We start from the raw sequence: 25,352 nt of genomic DNA on the forward strand, positions 1-25,352 counted from the left end.
CTGTGGGGGACTATAGAGAGGTGGACGAGAGTAACATCCATGCGCAACTATGCAAACCTAACAGCTCCAGCGAGATTCTTCAATTCAGCTTCTTAAATGTAACTATATAAAATAATAATTATTCTTTGATGTGTCGACGTATTAATTTCTTAATCTTAAGAATGTTCTGCCGTTTCTTGGGTGGAGGAATTAAATGTTCGGTCTCCTGTGAGGTTACCGACTCAAAAAAGGCTTTTTTGTGAAGTTTTAAGAAGGGGAGAACAATGAACACTGAGAAACGTAAGAGAACACGTAAATAATGAATGTGTGCTAATTAATTGGGAAGATAAAACAGAATTTAAGTTAATTTTTCTCTCATTTCAGTAACCAGATTACAAGCGGTTTCTTTTCTTGCAAAACTTGAATTACAGCCTTTTGGTTTTCGACACAAATCAGTTCATAGATCGCAAAGTGTTTTGCATTCTGCACAGCCGCAGCTGTCGAAAAGGCATGATGTTAACAAGAATTCCTCTGAAAACTAGTAAAATTCTTATTTGATTGAAACATAACCGGTTTCGAGGCCGAAAGCTGTAACATCAGCAGTAACCTACATCTTAAAGAGTGATAGACAGTATCTCAACATTAACGATATTAAAATTAGTAAAAGTAATATCAAAAACATAAAATGTTAGGAGGTCATGTGTGTTCCCACCGCTTCTAGTCAAAATATATAATTCAGTGAATACTGTCTACTTTACATTGGCGAACAAAAGGCGAGAAAGGCGTGATCCATTAATACTACTGGGTGGTGGATCATGCAGTTGTAGACACTTCTTTTAAAACTTGAATACATCTCAACGGCAATGCAACCCAATGTTAGGAACAGCAGAAGCAGCCAGCACAAGCGAGTAAGACGGACTAACAGGTTGCCGGAAAGCAGACTATCTGGTGGACGGTATGACGTCATGTTCTCGTGGGTAGGGGCACTGGGTCGCTCCCTTTACAGGCAAGAATAATACTGAATTTTATTATAAAATACTTGATTGTATATAGAACCAAAATTAGCAATGGAGCTTTAATTGTAACTGATTACTCACTTTTTATAATAAAAAAAAGACAGTATTCGCTGAATAATGTATTTTGAGGGAGGAGGAGGAGGATAATAGTGTTTAACGTCCCGTCGACAACGAGGTCATTAGAGACGGAGCGCAAGCTTGGTTGAGGGAAGGATGGGGAAGGAAATCGGCCGTGCCCTTTCAAAGGAACCATCCCGGCATTTGCCTGAAGCGATTTAGGGAAATCACGGAAAACCTAAATCAGGATGGCCGGAGACGGGATTGAACCGTCGTCCTCCCGAATGCGAGTCCAGTGTGCTAACCACTGCGCCACCTCGCTCGGTTAATGTATTTTGACTAGAAGAGATAGGGATACCTACGAAATATTAACATTGTGAGTGTATTTCAGTTATTACCTTCATTAATTTTAATATACACTAAATTGACGCTCTGCATATTACTCTTTACCATGTAGGTTGCACCTGATGATGCCGCTTTAGGTCGTTAAACCGCTAGTGTGCCTATAAAAGAAAAATTTTACCAGCTGTCGGCGGAATTGTTCTTAACACTAGTACAAGAGTTCAAAATGGCTCTGAGCGCTATCGGAATTAACACCTCAGGTCATCAGTCCCCTAGAACTACTTAAACATAACTAACCTAAGGACATCACGCACATCCATACCCGAGGCAGGATTCGAACCTGCGACGGTAGCGGTCGCCCAGTTCCAAATTGAAGCGCCTAGAACCGCTCGGCCGCAAGAAGATCATCCATGTAGCCTTCCAGGTAGATTTTGGTACCTCCCACAGTGTTAGCGTCATTCTTGGTCTGTTTAACAGATTATTCAGGTGTCTTTGACCCCTGTAAATTAGTTGTTAATTTCTCTAGCAGACACAGCAAATAAACTCCTGTTATATACAGACTTTACCTAAATATCAAAACCCTTTAAATCGTCTTATAACTTTTTCTTGTTATGGGATGCATTGAAATAACTTGAAACTGTTGTTTAAATGGTTGATGACTGGCAATCCCATGTTGGTTACTGATTAACCGAATTGTTAACTTCGCTGTGCCAGCGTGGTAGTACAGAGAATGGCCACATGCATCTGACTTCGTCAATGAAGCGAACGAAGTATTTTGAGAACTGTACTTCCAGTTTCGATCACCAACATATTCAGCTGGGGCCAGTATCCAAATTTAGTGTAGATGTAAAGAGGGTTTGGTGTTGTAACGTAACACACAAAGATCCTTTACTGTACAGCTCGCGAATTCAAAGTTATCCAATATTACAGTTAACGTTAAATCAGATCGGCAACACAAATTGCGTATTAGAAAAACGTAAGTCAGCGAGCTGTCAGAATACAGATCGTGCCACCACAGATTGCGAATTTTGTTTCCTGAAGAAGCGCAAAGTGTACTGAACAGCACCCGGTGGCCGCTAGGAGTAATGACAAATTTATGCCACAACTATGCCGAACAGATTGTAGACTCGCACTGATGTTTTCTGCATGAAACATGATTTACATTTCTTGCTGTTTGTATTAGAAGTCATTGTTGTTCAGCACTTTGGATCATTCCTGATCTAATTGTCAGTATGTAAGATACGATCTCATGTAGCAAGCCGCTCCTTACCATGTTGTCCTGCACCATATATCTTAACATACATGAACAATCATTTGTTAAAGTGGCAGATGTCACATTTTTTTATGATTTTCACTTTCTCGTTGCTTATGAACCCTAAAGGTAAGCATACCATTCTGTATGAAAATGGCAGCAATATCTCAATTGCAAGTTCAGTTTAAAATTCTTTAGTTCCTTTGTATTTCCTCCGTATTTTGTTAAAAGATCAAATATCCTGGACATCTGCCTTTTTAACAAAATACTTCACAGGAGAGCTTCTGTAAAGTTTGGAAGGTAGGAGGTGAGATACTGGCAGAAGTAAAGCTGTGAGGACGGGGTGTGAGTCGTGCTTGGGAGCTCAGTTGGTAGAGCACTTGCCCGCGAAAGGGAAAAGTCCCGAGTTCGAGTCTCGATCCGGCACACAGTTTTAATCTGCCAGGAAGTTTCATATCAGCACACACTCCGCTGCAGAGTGAAAATCTCATTCTTAAAATACTTCATGTTATCTTGTTATTGAGTTGGCGAGGTATTTTGGCGCCTGTTAGTGGAGAGCACAACAATGCATTATAGTGGACAATACATGGGCTCTGTTAGTTCTCAGGAAAGCTATGTTTTATAAAATCTGCCTTACTTTACACGTATTTTATTGTTTGAAAGCACATTAAGCACTATGGTGTCGTCAGATGAAGACGAATGTGTTCTTGGAGGGAAAAGAAAATCTAACCACCATAGTTATAAGAGAATTCTAATAAAGCAAGCTAGACAGAGACGTGTATTTTATAGCACGTTCGGAGAACTACACTGGAAAGAATGTAGATGCAAAAGTCATTGGTGGAGAATGCAGTCAATTTCATCCTATTTAGTATTTTTGTCCCTTAGGTTAAATCAGCTGTACAAGAGGATAGCTGTCATCTTAGCGTAAATTCACTACATCACCTCATTTGTGACCCCAACAAACACGGCTCACCTGTGGGATGCCATCCATCAATGGTCTGGTCAAATTTCCATTCAATGTTGGCCTAACCCATCATGTTGAACTATCTGCAAATGTATGCTATTCTTCTGGTAAAGCGCTCATAAAAAAGCAAAAGATGGAAGACCGTCACAAAATCGTATATAGAAGGTAGCTGCAGTGTGCTTTATATTGTCACCGTGAAAGACGAAGGAAAAAGTGAATTAGAGGACTAGTATGGATTTATTACACGTGTTTTCCTTTTTAATTTCATTTCCAAGAATAAAAAAGTGGGTTATGTGAACGCATTAAAGCCGATACAACATTTTTTTTTAAATTACGTGTTAGTTATTTTTTTTTAAATTCTGAAAAAGACACAGTCTTGAGTTTTTGAAGCTCAATAATCACTTTGCTTAATATAAGAGATTTCTGAAGAACCATCCTCCATAAGGGTGGTTTTATTGTGCTCTGGAATGGAAAATTCCGAGAAAACTCATGAATTTAATAACAAACAAGAGTTTTCCTCATACCGGAAAATTCATTCTAATGGACACCTACCCTTTTAAAATACGATTAATCGTGTGCTGTCGAGCTATTTTCAGCTGTGGTAACAATCTCTTCTACGATGCTCTAGCACTGTAAGATGCTGCTAAATATAATACATTGAGGGGAATGAGGGTTCAAATTCCCGTCCGGCTATCCATGTCTACGTTTTGCATCATTTCCCTAAATCACTTTAGGCAAACTCCACGATTTATCCTTTGAAAGGGGACGGCCGATTTTCTTCCCACTCTCCCTTTAATAAAGAGGACGTTAAATCCTTGTCTGCCGTCCATACTTCGACAGAATACTATAATATTTTGGTAATAAGTAAAAATCAAATTAAGAAAAAAGACCCGATTTTGACAAGGTGTATAACAGGAATGAGGTTGGGGCACACCTCCTTAAGAAACATCCATAGCAGAAGAATGAAGTACTGAAACCAAGCTTCCACTATGAATTTTTACCTTAGAGTTATACCGATAGCGGTAGAGCTGGCGTGAAACTCGCATTCAACTGGGTGCTTTATACTTCACATTTCCCACATTTTTACTCTTCTGCCCAATTTATTGACGAGCTCGTTAAACTGAGATGTGTTCACGAACCGTTAGGTCACGGAAAGAGTCCTAGAATTGAAATAATTCAGCCCTCGAGCTTGATGTTTGATTTTTTTCCCCTTTAGAGCACCAACGAGGACTGATATTAAAGAGCTGAAAGAGGTCCGAACGTCGGAGAATCGCCGTTCCAGAAGCCACCGCCCGCCGGCCCGCGCAATCGATGTCGAATTCCCCGAGCGGAAGTCAAAGAGGAAATTAAACGCCGCAGCCATCTCCTATTTCTCGGAGCGGGAGCATATATTCCGGTGCTTTCTTTTAGTTAGGACTGATCGCCGGTCGGCGCAAAGAGTCAGCAGGCGAGCAATAGCACCGGGGTTGGAGGGGGAGGGGGAGAGCGGGAGGGGGAAGTACGTGGTGGACTCCTACCGTTCCGCATCGTTCAGTTCCGTTCCCCCTCTGCTGCGCCCCACTGCCGCTGGCCGTATGAACAAATCGAGGAAAGTACGGGTGAAGCGATCCGCGGCGGGATTCAATAAAGCGAGCGGTCGCAGACGCAGACGCCTGCACAAAAGCGCGCCCCGCGCTGCAGGGCCACCGCATATTGGCGGTCCGGTTGCCGCTGCCGGCGGCAACGGCAGCTGCTGGCGGCGGCAGCTACCGTGGCGACCACCGCCGCAGCTCCAATATTGACACGGCGGACGCGACACCGCCAGCACAAACAGCACGCCGCGGCCGCCACTCCCGTGACGTAGCAGCGCGCACGGCGACCGCGGGCTCAAACACCGGCCCTCGGGGCGAGGCGGTTGCGGTGCCCGTCCGTGCCACCTGATAGCTCACCTGCGACCAGCCAGTTTACGCCTGGGTGCGTAGTCTGCAAACAACGGTGAAGTGCATCGCAGAGGGCACATGCCACAGTACGAGTTATCACAGGTTTCTCACATTCCATATACGTATGGAGCCCAAAAAGCTGCTAAGTTGCCCTCGGCCTCGGAGACGATTCGAACAGAAAGGTGTCGACACATCCGAAAAAAATGACACAGTGCGGAAGTTCATTTGACGCGTAAGGTGGGTTGATGACCTCAATTTGCATCAAATATCTCACAGTTCTCGTCAACTCCTCAGTGGACGTGTCGAATGATAAGATGGTCGTCACAACAGCTATTACTCACATTTCACCCCTTATTTTTATCTCTTCTGCGATGGAGGTTCACTCTGTATGATTAAAAGAGTGGAGCCATCTACATAACTGACAAACCAAATCCATTAAACTTCGGTTACACGATAAATAAATCGAGTCTAAAGGCTGTAAACTAAACAAAATACCTAGGAATTACAAAAAAAAAAGTTCAAATGTGTGTGAAATCTTATCGGTCTTAACTGCTACGGTCATCAGTCCCTAAGCTTACACACTACTTAACCTAAATTATCCTAAGGACAAACACACACACCCTCCGCCGGGGTAGGAAATACAATTAAGAACAACATCAATTGGAAAGAAAACATAGAAAATGTTGTGGGGGAAGGCGAATCAAAGACTACGTTTTACTGACATAACACTTACGAGAGGCAACAAATCTACTAAAGAAAATGCCCACACTACGTTTGTCCGTCTTTTGGAGTAGTGTGTGCAGTGTGCGATCCTTACCAGATAGCTCTAACGCTATACATCGAGAAAGCTCAAAGAAGAGCAGTCTGTTTTGTCTTCTCAACAAATAGTGGAAAGAGTGTCACGGACAGGATACAGAATTTGAAGTGGAAATCATTAAAACATTTCTCTTTGTGGCGGAATCTTCTCACGAAATATCTGTCACCAAAATTCTTCTTATAATGCGAAAATATTTTGTTCACGCTGACCTACGTAGGGAGTAACGACGATAATAATAAAGTAAGGGAAATTAGAGGTCACACAGTAAAAGATAGACGTTCTTTTTCACCGTGCGTCCCGTGAGAGTGGAATGATAAAGAATTAGTGTGAAGATTGTTCGATGAATCCTCTGCCAGGCACTTCAGTGAGATTTGCAGAGTACCCATGTGGATGTAGGAGTGATGTAGAGGTCAGAAGCGCAATGCTCACAGTTTGTAGCGTTCCTTAAAATAATAACGAGAAAACTTTACGATTACTTAGAATGAATGTATAAATTCTGGAATGTGTACTAAACTCGAATTATCGTGTAACGTGTTGTAACTGCAAGTAGTATGCTTACTCAATGTTATTGCTGGCAAAACTTTATGGGAACTGATTAGGCAATGCTACTCCCAATACCAATAAAGAAATACAGTCATTGCATAATACATTTTTCCCCTTGCGCACTGAATCATCTGCCTCTGTTCAAAACTCATAACTTTCTCCCTGTGCACACATTAAATAAATTAAATTGTCTTACCTCTTAAGCAGCAACGGAGTAACGCGATATATTCTGGACTCTCATAAAAATATGAATATGCTAGGTACAGGTTTAGCAGTGTGCATTGCTGGCCATAATACTTGAAGTGCACATGAATTTATTTTGGCTGATAAACGAGAACATTTAAGAGAATACAACTTCTTTAAAAAATATATGACCTGAACATGGAGGGGGTACTGACTATGGTGAATTACTAAAACTGACTTTTTTAACAAAATTATATTGCACGTTAAGTTTCGCATTTCAAAAACATCTGGCAACTGAGGTTACATTACTTACAATTGATTCACAAACAATGAGATTTAAACAGCAAGTATTATCTAACTTCATTAATGCAAAATAAATACAAATCATCAAATTAAACATAGCTCTGTTAACAAACCTTAGAAACATTACAAAGTGACATATGTAACTAGCCTTTTTATCAAAACTGTTTACGTACATTCTGGGGTTACTCAACAATTACAAATTATCAGCCAATGCATCTATACTATCGTGCAGGCAAATACAGAAACCATAATTATTGCAGGCCTTTGTGGCCGAGTGGGTCTAGGCGTTTCGGCCGCGGCCATAGATGTGTTTGATGTCCTTAGGTCAGTTAGTTTTAAGTAGTTCTAAGGGACTGAGGACCTCCGAAAAGTCCCGTAGTGCTGAGAGCCATTTGAACCATCTGAACAGGTGCATTGAAAATCTGAATTACAAAGAAAACGATTAAAATTTACGTGAGATGATAACCAAAAGAACCAACAAAATATGAGCATAATCTCACCCGGCAAGTTACATCTTAATCAGCAGCAACAAAGCAGCATGTAGAAATCGCCTCGCTTCCCGCACCCGGGTTCGATTCCCGGCGGGGTCAGGGTTTTTCTCTGCCTCGCGATGACTGGGTGTTGTGTGATGTCCTTAGGTTAGTTCGGTTTAAGTAGTTCTAAGTTCTAGGGGACTGATGACCATAGGTGTTAAGTCCCATAGTGTTCAGATCAATTTGAACCATTTGTAGAAATCGCGCCAGTTAAAGTATGCTACAGTAAACATTTTACATATAAACGGAACTTCTTGCTTGAAATGAAAATGCTAATCAGTTCATTACAATGACATTGCCGTATTTTATAGTCTTAGTTCACAAGAACATAAAACTCAAAGAAAACCGAAAACTTTACCTTCTTTACAAAAGTCTTACAAGGCAATGCTTTTACGATCACGCAGATTTGAATGAATTAAACTGAAATGACCTAAACTGAGGTGTGGAGGTGGACTGTTCTTTTGAAATAATAGATAACTTTTATCAGTACTCGCCAGCAAAAATTATTACCTTAAAAACGTATCCATAATGAAAATCGTTTTTCTCTGTTCCATAATTGCTACGTCTGTAAGTTTTTCCATCAGATTAACAATTCCTAACTATTTTCTTAAACAAAACCCTTCAACAATATGCACTACGCTAAAAGTTCTGTCAGCTTACTCCACGCCCAACATTCGATTACTCTCCGCTCTAAAACAGAGGCAAAGATACACAATCTGTCTAGTCCTCCTATGTATGTCCACCTTTCAATGATACTGAATTTATTACAGTAAAGACCTCCACAGTTTCTAACGAGGTTATGAGGGATACCAAATATCAATTGATCAAGGTGGTGTTAAGCGTCAAAATTCGGCCAAAAAATGGTAATCGGATTCTTTTATAGACCGCCTGGGTCCAGGGCAGTAGCCTTCAGAGAGGACTTGCAGAATAACGTTGATAACTACACGGATCATTACGTTATAAGACGGCGTATCTTCAACTTTCCACCCTTGGATTAAGAGCGTCATGCTGTCAAAACGGTGTCAGAGTATACATTCTTCTGACATTATTCTCAATGTTTTGTCCGAAAATTACTTCGAGCAGATAATTAGATAACCAATGGGAGAGGTAACGTCTTAGGCCTAGCAACAAACAGACCGGAAATTATCGAATCGGTTAACGTAGAGAAATGTATCGGAGAATACAAGGCTGTGATAGTAACAGTTGCTGCGGGTATTACGGAGAATGTTCAGAATGATAGACAAATATTTTTATCTAGCAAGACTGACAGGATACAAATTACAGAGTATCTGAATAGTCAGTATCAAGTAGTCAGTGCTGAGGACGAAGATCTTGAACGCAAACGGAAAAAAATAGAAAACCATTGTCCGTATGCCTTAGACAATAAGATCCGAGCAATTTCTTAAGTGATGGGATAGACCCAGCCATGATTAATAGCCATGTAGGAAAACTGCTACGTAAACAAAGAGAGCATCATCACAGATTGAATAGAAGCTAATACTTAGCAGACGCCGCGCAGAGTGGCCGAGCGGTTTAGGGCGACATGTCACGGACTGTGCACCCTATCCCGCCGGAGATTCGAGTCCTCCCTTGGGCATGGGTGTGTGTTTGTTGTTCTTAGCATAAGTTAGCTTAAGTAGTGTGTAGGACTAGGGACCGATTGCCTCAGCAGTTTGGTCCCTTAGAAATTCACACACATTTGAACATTTGAACTTCGCAGACAAACAAAAGCCGAACGAAGCGAAAATGAGCATAAGGAGGGAAATGAAACAAGCATTCAGTGACTTTGAAAGTAAAATTTTATCACTAAGAGCTTTAGATCTTATGTAAAATCACAATGAAGTTCCAAACGCTCTATTCATTCACTAAGTGACCATACTGGAACCAAAACGGAAGATAGCAGAGAGAAAGACGACGTACTGATGTCGGTCTTCCGAAACTCTCTCACCGCGGAAGATCGTAACACGATCCTTCTTTTCAATCATTGTAGAACGTGGAAATGGCATATACTGACATAATAGATCGCGGAATAGAAAACCAACGACAATAGCTGAGTAAAGGAAATGCATCAGGACGAGATGAGATCACGGTAAAATTCTGAAAAGACTGTACAAAAGAACTTGCTCCCCTCTGGCAGCAGTTTATCGAGGTTCACTGCAGCAAGGAAGGGTACCTAACGATTCAAAACAAGCGCAGGTCATTCGTATTCTCTAGAGTGCTCGTAGGACAGATGCACGTAACTAAAGGCCTATGTCGTTGACGTCTGCCTGGTGTAGAACTGTAGTACACGTTTTACACTGAAGACTTATCACGTATTTAGAGAACGAACACATGCATAGATCTTAAGAAACGCAGCTGGCTCCGTTTCTCCGTGAGATCCATAGCGCTGTAGACAACAGTGCTCAGGAAGGCATTTAACGCTGACGTTTAGTGAAAAATTACGAGCTTATAAACTATCTGACTAGACTGCGACCCGATTCAAAACTTCCTTGCAGACAGAGATCAACACATCACTCTTAACGGACAAAATAGGCAGATATAACGGTAATTTCGGGACTACCCCATGGAAGCCTGACGAGCAAGTAGAAAGCGCCGGTGCTCCTTACGCTGGTCACGGTTTTCTATATGAAAGTGACAACGCCAGAAGACAGTTGGGAACATTGGGATGAGTAAGTCCTTGAGCCCACAAGAGTTTTTGAGTGTGTTCAAGTTAAGTAAATGCGTGTACTAGAAGTTAAGTGTGCAAATATTCAGTAGTATCCGTTTTATTTCATTATTCAGGAGTAATTTAGCTAATGACCTGACGGTTCCATGCGGCCGTCTGCACAAGGCACTGAGCATTTCCACTCCTGTGGAAGGTTTTCCAATAGATCTGTGCGTGTGGTGAGTATCTAGGCTCTCGTGTGAAAAAATACTGTCGCGGACTCCTTAAAGTAAGTGAAAGTTATGTTTTGTCCAGCACGGAACACGAAGCCGTGACCGTGATAGGATGGGAATAATTGCGTGTGACGTGGGAACCTTAAGTGGGGAAAAGAGTTTGTGGTTGTTGTCATAATGTTCTTAATTAGTTGTATGAATTTTAAGATTGGTACAGGTTCTTTCATCTGGTTCAAATACCTGATGCTCAAAAGACTGATATCCATTTCCGCATTGCCTTGCCTAGTTCTTAACTATGAAAGGCACGTTTGAGTGTGAGGAGTGAAATTGTGAGGTGTGTAGTTTCTGTGGTAGAGGTTCTGTTTTTTCGTTTAAGGGCAAATCCAATCGCATCTCGCTAGTGCAGTAGTAGTGGTCGTAAGAGACCACATTCACGGAATAAATCATGTTTATCGAATAACTTTGGTTTGTCTTTTATGTGTCATATCGGTGCTTCGCGCGAGTCATTCCCGGTAAAAGACTGAATTCAGTAGTTTAGAATCTATGCCTCGTTTCCCGTTGACAGTGGGATATCCGATCGTAAACTAAAATGTTCACACAGTTTAAATCAGAAGCGTCCGTCGTGTCATTAGCCACTCATCATGTGTCTTGCATATTACCACTTCCCTTCAGTCCACCCTTATGGATGCTGTACCACCATTGATAATCAGAATGTGTTTCCATTCAAAAAAACACTGTGATCTGATGCGGAGGGGAAAAATATATGGAGCGGTTAACGCGGCATTCTTGGCTCAGTTGGCCTACTTGAGATCGACGTTACCCGTAGTGCAAAATTTTTAATTATCAAGTGACAGTCTTTCTCAGATATTAGATGTTCATTCTGGTCTTAACATTAATAAATACTCTTGGGCCGGCCACTTCACTGTGACTCAACACTCGATGGAGATGATGATTACATGTTAAATTGATTTTGCTGACGTGAAAAGGATCTACCTGTGATAGTTGCTGTTACTTGACATACTTTATGTATTCCTGCAGCAAGGGCACCTAGTGAACAGTGATTTAGATTTTGGAAAAGGTGGCATGTTATTATGAAATCGGCGCAACCAATTAAAACCAGACTGTGTGAGTGATATGCTGCTCCTCAACAGTAATTGTAAATTTTCTTGAAAAGTGTGAGAATTTACAGCCGTGAATATATAACGTTCTTGGTATGTTTTCTTAATACATAAACGTCGTTTCCTAGTTATCAGCGATAGTATTTGTTTAAACTGTATGTAGTTTCCTATTATTGACAATCAGAATAAACCTTCCTTTTGGAATGAGTCTTTCTTTCTGTGCTTGCCCTGAATGTCAAATTATTTTCCATGTGCTTTATAAACTTAACTGTCTCACGTAAGCGTTCTCGGAAACTTTACTTTTGTGGTAGAAAAGAGAGAGAAAGAAAGAAAGAGGAAGACTAAATAAATAAACAAATACATAAAGAGAGGCAGGGAGAGAGAGAGAGAGAGAGAAAGATAAGCGTTGGGTTTGTGTAACACGGCGTGGGAAACAGATGTATCGGGAAAGACAAGTCTGTACGGGTTATTTACGTATTCGGAGTCCGGCAACAGTGGTGGAGCGAGCACGTGACCGAGCAGAGTCATGTGGGGAAGGACACGTGGGGCTCGGCCCCCTTTAGCAGGCGAGTCGCAAGCAGTCAAACAGAGAGCGCTGCAGCACTGCTGTTAATACTCAAAAGTTAGTGCTGGAGAACACAGGTAACTTCGTCAAACAAGGAAAGCACGCTAATAAGAGCTGCTCTCTGGGTGGACGCGCACGCCGTCGGTGAACTCGCGATAAGCACAACATGAGGTGGAATGGAGAACGGAGACCCGTACCATGTTAGGAAAACAGACTTGTCCGCGTACCGGCCAAACATAGACGGCCGGTGGAATACAGTCTAAATTAACGTCCATAAAATACTTAGCTATATCCCGCGCTGAGCCTAGCGACCTCGCCTAACGGTGCGTTATTATATCTAAGTCTCCTGTGGAATTAAACGAGTTACGATGAGAGTAGAAAGTATTTTATGTTAAGAACACAGGTACTCCTTTCCTGTTCCTGTTACTGCTGACAACATACGGCTTTGAAGAGTTTAACTTGTCGTTACAGTGTGTCATTAAAATCTTTAAGTGTCTTCAGAAGACTAATAAAATTCTAGTTATGTACCAAGTATGTGAACCCTTCCAGATTTATAGACGTATTAAAAACTTAAATTTTATCTCTAATGAAAGTAGTGGCTGAAGAGACATAAAAACTTGGCCTCCACTTGACCCCAATCCATTGAAATACGCTGCATTTTTATTGCTTCTGGACCTCCGTAACCGAGGCCGATGACGTACGCTTGTAGTGATTGGACCAAAGCGATTAGAGATTTCTTCGTTGACAATAACTGGCCAGCACCGCGGAGACACGTGAGGCCTGAAAGTTCCTGACCTTCGCGCGTGAAGCTTATGCCCTTTAATAAGTGATATACAGGACATAAAATCCGGTCCGAGGCCTGCGATCATTTTTATGTTAATAACTGGCAACCAATGCTGTACAATCGCATTAAAGTCATGAGATGTTCAATTGACTCCTTTATTAGAACATGTTACGCGTTTCGGGAATACATTCATCTGTTCTCTGAAGATGGGTGTAATCCCGAAACGCGTAACATGTTGTAATAAAAGAGTCAATTGAACATCTCATGACTTAAAAATAAAATAAAAATAAAATAAAATAAATGAACATAGCTGCTTTAGCTGCTAAGGTTCAATGAGCGTGTCAGAATTACGAGTACATTGTAACAAATAAGGCCTCGGTCACAAATATTAAGTCAAAAATTGAACTGTTTTCGACGCTACTATGAGCGTGACAAGTGTTCATGACGTCGCCTAACCGGCTGAGAGCTGAGATCTTTTTTAATATGTGACTTGTAAGTACTGCATCTTTTCGAGTCAGTACAAGCTTTAATTTTATTAATGTACTATATACGTAATGTTTTAGTACAGTCAGTCTAATTCTGAAGACGACGCTCATATTAGCGTCGAAACCAGGTAAATTTTTGACTTAATATTTGTGACCAAGGGCTTATTTGTTACAATATAATCTCATGACTTTGTCTCTATTGTACAGCATTGGTTGCCTTTGGTAAGCTTCAAATATCTCCCCAGTGTATTATGGATTGCAGGTATGTCACACAGCAGGTGGTGACCCAAACGTTAGATGGACTATCTCGTTGTTCTCGCCGGCCGGTGTGGCCGAGCGGTTCTATGCGCTACAGTCTGGAACCGCGCGACCGCTACGGTCGCAGGTCGAATCCCGCCTCGGGCATGGATGTGTGTGATGTCCTTAAGTTAGTTAGGTTTAAGTAGTTTTAAGTTCTAGGGGACTGATGACCTCAGATGTTAAGTCCCATAGTGCTCAGATCCATTTGAACCATTTTCGTTGTTCTCAGAGACGTGTACGCTTTGTTTTAGCATTGGGATTAATCTTCTCTCTCCCTATAATCCCAAAAGTCAAACACAACATTTCACTAAATTGTAAGGCATCCACGAGAGCCCAACACGTTTTTTCTCTGCCAATTTCGATAGAAAAAATGCGATATTTGCTGTGGAACATCTTGTAATATTCCCGCTTCTGTCCCTTTTCATGAATTTCCCACGGGTGCCGGCGCTCTATGTGGCTTTTGAAATGGCGTCTGTAGCGGAAGTGCGATCCAAGCAGAGAACTGTCATGGAGTTCCTTTTTGCAGAAAAGCAGAGCGTAGCAGATATCCATAAGCGCTGGTAGAATGACTACGAGGACCTGGCAGTGAACAAAACCACGGCGAGTCGTTGGACGAGGCGTCTGTCATCACTGCAGCAAATTCTTGCAAACCTTTCCGATCACCCGCGTGCCAGCCGAGAGTACACAGATGCGGCTACTGCAGTGTTGGAAGGTGCGGACACCTGATTCGAGGTGTTCGATGGATTGAAATGATACACCTCGCTGCTCAATCGAATGTCTCTGCTGTTAGTGCTGACACACTCGTCCATCACTTGAGGTTCTCAGAGGTGTGTGCCTGCTGGGTTCCTCGAGTGTAACTGAATACCTGTGCGGGGTTGCTTGCGCGAAACAACACTGGCCGTCACAATACTTTGTGGTACATCGTCACAGGCGATGAAACGTAGATTCATCACTTGGAACCGGAAACAACACGAGAATCCATGGAGTGGCGCCACACCACCTCTCCTTCGAAGAAAAAGTTCAAAGCCGCACTGTCAGCTAGTAGAGTAAATGTCAGCCGTCTTCTCGGACTCGCAAGGGGATACTCTGTTTGATGTCCACTCTCACGGTGCAACGATCAACTCTGAAATGTATTGTTGGTACAATACATAGATGGCGTGGCGCCACCCCATAGATTACCGTGTTGTTTCCGGCTCGAAGTGATGAACCCATGTTACATCGCCTGTGACGATGTCCCACGAAAGTCTGTCACAGTCAGTGTCTCAGGGAATTGAAGGAACAACTTCAGCGTGATCGTTGCCACTGAAATGCAAACTAACTTCTCCATGAAAACGAAAAGCCTCACACAAGTCTGTGCACCCAAGAGGGGCTCACAAGACTTCACTGGGTTGATCTTCCTCGTCCACCCTACAGCCCAGACATCGCACCTTCCGACTTCTATCTCTTTGGTCTAATGAAAGATGCGTTTCAGGGGAAGCAATCGGTGGAATATGGGGAGATTACTCACGCAGCAAGACGTTGGCTCCGACGTCGACCAGTGGAGTGTCAGTATGCGTACACGCAGCCCCTCCCGGTAAGGTGGTGTAAGGCGTCGCGCTGAACGGAAATTGTGTTGGAAAATATATACGGTGTATAGGAATCTTGGCCGGCCGCGGTGGCCGTGCGCTTCTGGCGCTGCAGTCCGGAACCGCGGGACTGCTACGGTCGCAGGTTCGAATCCTGCCTCGGGCGTGGGTGTGTGATTTCCTTAGGTTAGTTAGGTTTAAGTAGTTCTAAGTTCTAGGGGACTTATGACCTAAGATGTTGAGTCCCATAGTGCTTAGAGCCATTAGAACCATTTTAGGAATCTTGAATAAAACCGACTCGCTTTCAGAAAAAAAAGTGTTGAATTACTTACTGAATGCGCTCGTTTAAACGCTCCCGACACTTCACATGTGGCCAGAGGATGGTAATGGCATACTACCTCTATTAGGAGTTTACTCAGTAGAGCAGGGAAAAATTTTCGAACCTCTTCCCTACCCTTTCCTTTGACTGAATATTTTCACTTACCAATGCAGCAGGGTCTCATCAGAATTTCTGCAAATGCAAATATTTCCAAGTTCTCTGATTTTTATGCATGTATCTCTTTCACTTTTAGATTCATAAGTCTGTATCAAAGATTCTCGAAACGTGTCACCCAAGTCGGGGTTGGAGGGTCATCTAGGGTTCCTGAGACCCCGTTTATTTGAATCAAAATGTTTCGCACTGTGCATCGATTCGTTAGTGACGAACCACTCGCGTGGCTAAGGCGCGGTTCACACAGAATCGGTGCTTTGAACGATATGACACGTTGCAATAAAGATCGCGCTAAGCGACACCTACCGTTGCGAAACATATTACCACTGGGACGATACGACGCGACACAGTACGCCATGCGACTCGCCATACGACAAGCAAGAATACAGCTGGAATCACGTTTCTGTTTCAATTTCAGTTGCAACCATGAGCAATCAAGAGGATGGAAAAGTGGAATGTCATTATTTAAAGTTCAAAAATCTGAAAAGGAAGTATTGGGTGCAGCCGTACAATGCAATAAATATCAAACATAGATCGGCTGTGAGTTCTCGTGAGGTATCTCAACATGAAAGAGTATACGAATTGTACAGAATGTGTCCAGATATATAGTTTCCAGTTTTTGGAGCAAGTGATATCAGCTACTCTCACAAAGCACGACATAAATTTTCGACTTGCTGTTTCTCCTGCTGAGATGCTGCTAACTACAAAAAGTTAAGTCGGTGAATATGTGTTAATGACGTTCAGAATGTCACCATGAGAAGTGAAACGTGGTGTGGCATTTCGATTTATCTCTGTGCTAATATCTTCTTTGCCTGATATATCGATAGTGGTTAACTCTTTAATTGCGACCAGAGGGTATGAAGGAAAGGAAAGGATGGTTGGGAGTGGCCGCTTGGTGAAGGACCGCGAGACATAAACGAGGTTGGACGGCTTGAGCTTTATTGCGCTCCTAGCGGTAGTTGTGCTTTTGCTGCGGACTTGAATGGCGAACGGATACAGTACCTCGGTGCTGCTTTGGTGTTTCAAAGCGCGTCGGGGCCAGAGGGTTCCATGGCCTTGGGCATAGCGGACGTAAACTTCTACTGCATGTCTTGGGAAAAGCCATGGCTGTTGTTATACGGCAGTGCGATGCTGACTTGTCATCTGGATCGTGAACATCTTATGGAGCGGGCTTCATTTGTCTTCTTGTTGCGGAGACTTTCTTTGTTTAATGGCGAGCTCAGATAAATTTCCATGAGAAAAAGTTATTATTATGGAGATACCTACCAACCTTACCGCATTTTCGTTGTCTGCCACCGTGAAATTAAAAAAAAAAAAAAAAAGGATGAGGTTCAGGGAACGAGATGAGTGTAGTTAGGAGTGTTGTGATAAAATTTGTCCTGATACTTGTGAAGTAATTAAAGTGTGCTGAGCGTGGGCCAGTTTGGTGCTGATATTGTTACAGTGGTCTGACGTCTGAGACGTTGATACATTTAAAAGGTTATTTTAAGTCGGCTCCTTAATCAGCACGGTAATTGCTAAAGTCCAAGTAGTTAAATTTTGTATATTTGTGGAAGTCTGAATGCTTACCTTTTGAGCTGTGTGTGTTCGTTTGTTCTGAGCCCGCGCTTATATTTCTTTCGTGTGTTCCAGGTAGCTTAATAATTGTGCTCGTAGATCCTAGAGCTTTCGCTGTTGGCTGAAGTAAGTTATGTATGTCAGGACTTTGTGATCTCTTGTTAGCGCTAAGTGTAATTATACCGTCACCTGATGCCAGTAGTTGCGTCTGTTGGCTCCGGGCGTGATGCCTAAGTCTGTTACTGCTGCACTTCTTGAGGCAATATGCAGCCTTACTGATGTGTGGCATGTAATTCTTTAAGGGGCACAGACTGTAATTCATTTAACACAATGCTGTGTAAAATTGTAGCTGATTTTAACTTTGTAAGTGTCTTGCAGTTTTACTTCGGTCACAAGTCAGTTTTGTCACTGTAAGACCTCTTTGGCTTGTAGACGCACCAACATTCTACAGCAGGCTCATCCAAGAATTGCGCCCGGCGGGCGGGCCCGCGCCCCGCGAGCGCAAGACAGTGTAGTTCAGCGCCCCGTCCGCGACCGTGTGTCGCTAGTGTCGGCGTAGGAGCGAGAGCGAGAGAGAGCGAGAGAGAGAGAGAGAGAGAGCTGAGGAACGAGTGAGACTGCACAGCACTGCTCTGCGCTGACTGAACTGTCCCGCGGTCTGATCCAACCTTAACAAAATATTCTATTTTAGAAATAATTTTATGTAAGGGATATGGAGTCTCATTCTTACTGTTAGTACAGGGTTATTACAAATGATTGAAGCGATTTCACAGCTCTACAATAACTTTATTATTTGAGATATTTTCACAATGCTTTGCACACACACACAAAAACTCAAAAAGTTTTTTTAAGCATTCACAAATGTTCGATATGTGCCCCTTTAGTGATTCGGCAGACATCAGGCCGATAATCAAGTTCCTCCCACACTCGGCGCAGCATGTCCCCATCAATGAGTTCGAAAGCATCGTTGATGCGAGCTCGCAGTTCTGGCACGTTTCTTGGTAGAGGAGGTTTAAACACTGAATCTTTCGCATAGCCCCACAGAAAGAAATCACATGGGGTTAAGTCGGGAGAGCGTGGAGGCCATGACATGAATTGCTGATCATGATCTCCACCACGACCGATCCATCGGTTTTCCAATCTCCTGTTTAAGAAATGCCGAACATCATGATGGAAGTGCGGTGGAGCACCATCCTGTTGAAAGATGAAGTCGGCGTTGTCGGTCTCCAGTTGTGGCATGAGCCAATTTTCCAGCATGTCCAGATACACGTGTCCTGTAACTTTTTTTTTTGCAGAAGAAAAAGGGCCGTAACCTTTAAACCGTGAGATTGCACAAAACACGTTAACTTTTGGTGAATTGCGAATTTGCTGCACGAATGCGTGAGGATTCTCTACCGCCCAGATTCGCACATTGTGTCTGTTCACTTCGCCATTAAGAAAAAATGTTGCTTCATCACTGAAAACAAGTTTCGCACTGAACGCATCCTCTTCCATGAGCTGTTGCAACCGCGCCGAAAATTCAAACCTTTAATTTTGTCATCGGGTGTCAGGGCTTGTAGCAATTGTGAACGGTAAGGCTTCTGCTTGAGCCTTTTCCGTAAGATTTTCCAAACCGTCGGCTGTGGTACGTTTAGCTCCCTGCTTGCTTTATTCGTCGACTTCCGCGGGCTACGCGTGAAACTTGCCCGCACGCGTTCAACCGTTTCTTCGCTCACTGCAGGCCGATCCGTTGATTTCCCCTTACAGAGACATCCAGAAGCTTTAAACTGCGCATACCATCGCCGAATGGAGTTAGCAGTTGGTGGATCTTTGTTGAACTTCGTCCTGAAGTGTCGTTGCACTGTTATGACTGACTGATGTGAGTGCATTTCAAGCACGACATACGTTCTCGGCTCCTGTCGCCATTTTGTCTCACTGCGCTCTCGAGCGCTTTGGCGGCAGAAACCTGAAGTGCGGTTTCAGCCGAACAAAACTTTATGAGTTTTTCTACGTGTCTGTAGTGTGTCGTGACCATATGTCAATGAATGGAGCTACAGTGAATTTATGAAATCGCTTCAATCATTTGTAATAGCCCTGTAGTTACAAGTGAATATTTTCTGTTATACTTCGTGCTACAGCTGTTTGTATCCCTTTTCAGAGTTTAGAAATCGGATCCTTAGTTTGCTGTTTTGTACGTAATAATTTCAACTGACCAAGTTTGAAAACTTATTAAAAATAGAATTAAGGTTATAAAGCTCTTTAATTCTTACAGTCAACATTGTTAAATAAGACAATTAATATTTTACACGTTTTTCTTTTTCGAGGAAACGATTTTGTCTAGGTTTGGTACATTATTTCGTGAGACTGCTAACCTCAAAGAATTAGTTACACTTTTACCGCCAAGTAAAGAACGGTCCTCAGTTTTAGCAAGCTTTAATAGAGAGATAAAGCGCTCATAAGTATACGTGGAACCAAACATTGAGAGAACTTTGGCCGTCTGCATGTACAAAAGAGGGTATTTCTGTCGTGGAAGACAGCTGTAAAAGTCATCCAAAGTTTTACACATAAGAAAGCGGTCATTCAGGCGGGTATCGCACTGCAGGTCACCCAGCTCTAATTGAAGCACTTGTGAAACGTCCTCTGCCCGAAGGGAAAACGGGCAAACAAATATATCTAAAGTCGGTTGAAGCTCATATATGTCCAAAAATCCATTTTCAAACTGTTCTTGTAATTCGCAAATGAGCCAACCGGAGTGGTGGCAGGGGCTCGAATCATTGTTACACTGGTCAGGCGTTCCCATTTTAAACCGATTGACTCTAAGACGTTTTCCACGGCTAGAAAAATATCCAAACCTGTGGTTGTGTCTTTTAATGGTATAAGGTCGAGAAATTCTTCTGTGACACGCAGATTGTCGTCGACATCTCGAATGAATATGTCGGCAACGTCCGTGGACTCGTCAAGAGCGATAGAAAATTAAATGAAGTTTGCCGCTCTCTCCATTAATTGCTTCTCCGTATCTAAGGATATATCTTCGCCTCGGCGAGCAACAGTTTGTGCAGAAGAGCTATATATTTTCAAATTTTTCCGTGAGGTCTGCAGGACAAATACAATTCGCCGAGTCGACCAGGCAATCACAGCCGCAAAGGGTTTCCCTGCTTTCGCAATTCTCAGCGCACAAACTTGGCCCACCTGTTTCCTGACCCTACCACGACAAAAAAAGAAAATACATTTAATATTGTATAATCCTGTTTTTCAAAACACTTTTGTCATTTTAACAATTAATTGTGAAACGTCCCCTTAAAAAAATTGTACATGACTGTGTATAAACCGACACACAACATTTTTAGCGCAACGCAATCTGACTTTCGAAAATTCCTACAAAAGAATGGCCCTGACTAACACTAACCTATACCTTTCACAAATCATTTACCTCACCAAAAATCTTCGTTACTCGAATTACTGCAATACAGCGAGCGCCACTACTGCCAGCTAAATAAAAGATTCAAACTACTGAAGGCACTAACTACTAATAGGCATAGTTAGCAAATGAAAGATTTAGATACAGAACAAACAATGTCTTTACCTTACTAGTGTTCAAAAGTCATAATATATATAGCAGTTCATGACATCCAGTCTTACAAATTTCAACACTCCGCCATCTCTCTCCCCACATCTACTACTGCTGGCTGCTCACCTCCAACTGCTCAAAGCTACGCGCTGTTCGCATCCATCTGCCCAACACTACAATGGCAGACAACAATGCAAACTAGCCACAGACTGCACACAGCACAGCCAGTGATTTTTCATACAGAGCGCTACGTGGCGTTACCAATAAGAAAACCTAAACAGCCTACTTACAATTGTTTCATTCATTAAAATTCAAATAAAAAACTAACAAAAAAAGATTGGTTTTAGGTGCGTTTTCCCCCAGTTCCTCTGAAAAGGGGCCTTAGACTCTAGCATGGACAGCGAAATATGGTCGCCAAATATATTTTTATCTATTAAAATATTTACGTTTTATTTAATTGAAAACATAGACCAAACTACAACATATGTTGTCCCACCCATAAGAACAAATATATACAAAAACAAAGAATGACTCTTTGCTGTCCGAGAGAGCGTTTGTGACGGCTTTTGAGAATGTGGCAAGAAATAACGCACATGAAACTTTTTCTGTGCGACGCGATTTAATGCAACCCAAATATGAAAATAAACCGAAAAGGGACGTTCCTTGTTGCTGACAGTCTGATATTGCTAAGTGACATGTCAGATTACAAAATATAGTTTGATTTATCATCTTTTAAATTAATAAAGAGTCATACGACAGGAAACACTTACTTCACTATAATGCTGCTTGAAATTTTCTTTCAGTTCTTCAAGCTTTGACTGGCGTTCCTCTTGCGACAAATTTTCCAACTGATATTTGTGACAGGTATTAAAATGCCGTTCAATCGAGTACTTTTTTTAAATACATGAGGTTCCGAAACTAAACATTTGGCATGATTTTCGATAGCAATACAAAGGAAATTAATTTCCCACTCTGGTTTAAATAGTGCGGACGCTCCGCTCGTCTTTCTTTTTGTCTGCTGCTGTTAACCATCCACCTTGATCCACTGTTGCCTGATGTCTGTTGACTAACGGCTTTGTGTCGCTTTTGACTGCTGCTGGCTTGGCGGTCTGTCGTCCTCACGAAGCGAGCGTTCAGAGGCAAGGCCAGGCGCGGCGGGCGGTCGGGCAGCCCGCACGGCCAGCTAAGCGACACGGCTCGGCCACTGCGACAACATACGAATTCGCCAGAGGCGCTGGCCGCGGGCGATCGCGGGCGCTGGCGCCCCAGGAGCACAGTTTGGACGAGCCTGTTCTAGAGTTTGAAGTTAACTGTGTGTTTCAAGGTTAAATAAGTTGCGACTGAATTTTGTTCTGCAACATTTTCTTGTTTAAGTACGTTGAGGACGTGACCAATTAAAGATATAATTAAGATCCTGCTTACCTTTTACAAAATTTCATTCACAATAAATGTGCTTCAAAGTATTATGTGTTAATTAGAAGATGCAGTCAAACATTTCTCTCTTTCTCTGTGAACTTATAGTGCATGAAGCAAAGCCATCCCAGTATGTCACGGTAAACAAAATTACTGATTGTTGTACAGTTCCGCAACGGAAGAGAGAAACGTATATTGACGGCAAACGTAAGCAAAAAATATGAGAAAACGAAATTAATTATTACTTGTAACAGATGCGAACTAAGCATCCGTTTACATCATCGTCCAGTGACAACTGAAAAGACTGCCAACGTCTTTGTTCGACTGTACTTGGCCGGTCAGCTTTACATTAAGAAATGAAAAGAAATGATCAGTAGTTCTATCACAGGGTGGTTCGATTTAGAGATATTCAAATAACTAACGAAAGAACACGTAACATGTCCAGTAGTTATATCCTCGAACAATTTGTCATCAAATCTTTTCTTTGCAGACTGTGAACAGAAAGTCACAAATATTCATGCACAGTAATAGTTGTCGTCACAGATATCATTGAGGTGTGCTTTTCCTAAATAAGCTGGACGTACATATTTCAGTTAAATATCATGTTGCTGTTGTTGTGGTCACAGTCTAAAGACTAGTATGATCTCTCCATGCTATTCCGTCCTGTGCAAGCCTCTTCACCTCCGAGTCACTGCTGCAACCTACATCCCCCTCAATCTGCTTACTGTATTCATCTCTTCGAGTCCCTCTACGATTTTTAACCCCCCCCCCCCCCTCCACGCTTCCCTCCAGAACTAATTTGGTGATCCCTTGATGCCTCAGAATGTGTCCTACCAACCGATCCCTTCTGTTACTCAGGTTGTACGAGAAATTTCTTCTCAGGTGAATTCAGTACCTCCTCATTAGTTACGTGACCTACCCATGTAATCTCCAGCATTCTTCTGGAGCACTATATTGCAAAAGCTTAAATTCCCTTCTTGTGTCTACTATTTATACTCCATGTTTCACTTACATATATGGCCTCACTCCATACAAATACTTTCAGAAAGGATTTCCTGACACTTACATATATACTGGATGTTAGAAAATTTCTATTCTTCAGAAATACTTTTCTTACCATTGCTAGTCCACATTTTATATCCTCCTTATTTCAACCATCAATAGTTATTTTTTTCCCAAATAGCAAAACTCGTTTACTGCTTTAATTCTCTCATTTTCCAATCTAATTTCGTCAGCATCACGTGATTTAATTCTGTTACATTCCATTATCCTCGTTTTGCATTTGTTGATGTTTATCTTATATCCTCCTTTCGAGATACTGTCCACTCCATTAAACTGTTCTTCCAAGTCCTTTGCTGTTTCTGACGGAAATAGAATACTATGGCAAACGTCGAATTTCTTTATTTCTTCTCCCTGGACTTTAATTCCTACCCCCAATTTTTCTTTTGTTTCCCTTACTGCTTGCCCAGTATACAGGTTGAATAACATCGGCGATAGGCTACAACATTGTCTCACTCCCTTCTCAACCACTCATTCCTTCAGGTGCCCCTCGACTCCTTTAACTGCCATCTGGTTTCCGTTCAAATTGTTAATAGCCTTTCGCTCACTGCATTTTACCCCTGCTACCCTGAGAATTTTATTTAAAAAGAGCATTCCAGTTAACACGGACAAAAGCTTTTACTAAGTCTACAAATGTCATAAACATAGGTTTGCCTTTCCTTAACCTATCATCTATGAGAAGTCGTAGAGTCAGTGTTTCCTCGCGTGTTCCTACAATTCTCTGGTACCCAACCGATCTTCCCCGGGGTCGGTTTCTACGAGTTTTTCCATTCTCCTGTTAAGAATTTGAGGAAGTATTCTTCAGCCATGACTTATTAAACTCACAGTTCGGTAACTGTAACATCTGTCATCACCTGAATTCTTTGGGGTTGGAATTATTATATTCTTGTCGAAGTCAGAGGGTATTTCGCCTGTCTAGTAGGTCTTCCTCACCACATGTAAGCGTTCTGTCATGTCTGGCTCTTCCAAGGCTATAAGTAGCTGTAACGGAATGTTGCCTATTCCCGGGGCCTTGTTTCGACTTAAGTCTTTCAGTGCTTTGTCAGATTCTTCACGCAGTATCATAACTCCCTTCTCATCTTCCTCCACGTCCTCTACTATTTCCCTGTGTAGACTCTCTGTATACTCCTTCCATCTTTCTGCTTTCCCTTCGTTGGTTAGGACTCGTTTTCCATCAGAGCTCTTGATATTCATGCAGATGCTTCTCTTTTCCCCACAGGACTCTTTAATTTTTCTGTAAGAGCTATCTATCTCACCCCTAGTGATTTATGCTTTTACATCCTTACATTTGTCGTCCAACCAATCCTGATTTGCCACTTTGCAGTTCCTGCCAATCTCATTTTTAGACGTTTGTATTTCGTGTCGCCTGCTTCATTTATCGCAATTTCAGTTTCTCTCCTTTCATCGATTAAATTCAGCATCTCTTGTGTTACCCGAGGATTTCTACTAGTCTTCTACTTTTTACCTACTTGGTCCTCTGCTGGCTTCACTATTTCATCTCTCAAAGCCACACATTCTTCTTCTACGGTATTCCTTTCCCCTGATCTTGTCAATCGTTCCCTAATGCTCCCTCTGAAACACTCTACAGCCTCTGGTTCTTTCAGTTTATCCTGGTCGCTTCTCTTTAAATTCCTGCCTTTTTGAAATTTCTTCAGTTTTAGTCTGCAGTTCATAATCAATAAAT

This window comes from Schistocerca cancellata, chromosome 8 (genome assembly GCF_023864275.1).
Source record: "Schistocerca cancellata isolate TAMUIC-IGC-003103 chromosome 8, iqSchCanc2.1, whole genome shotgun sequence".
Taxonomy (NCBI): Eukaryota; Metazoa; Arthropoda; class Insecta; order Orthoptera; family Acrididae; genus Schistocerca; species Schistocerca cancellata.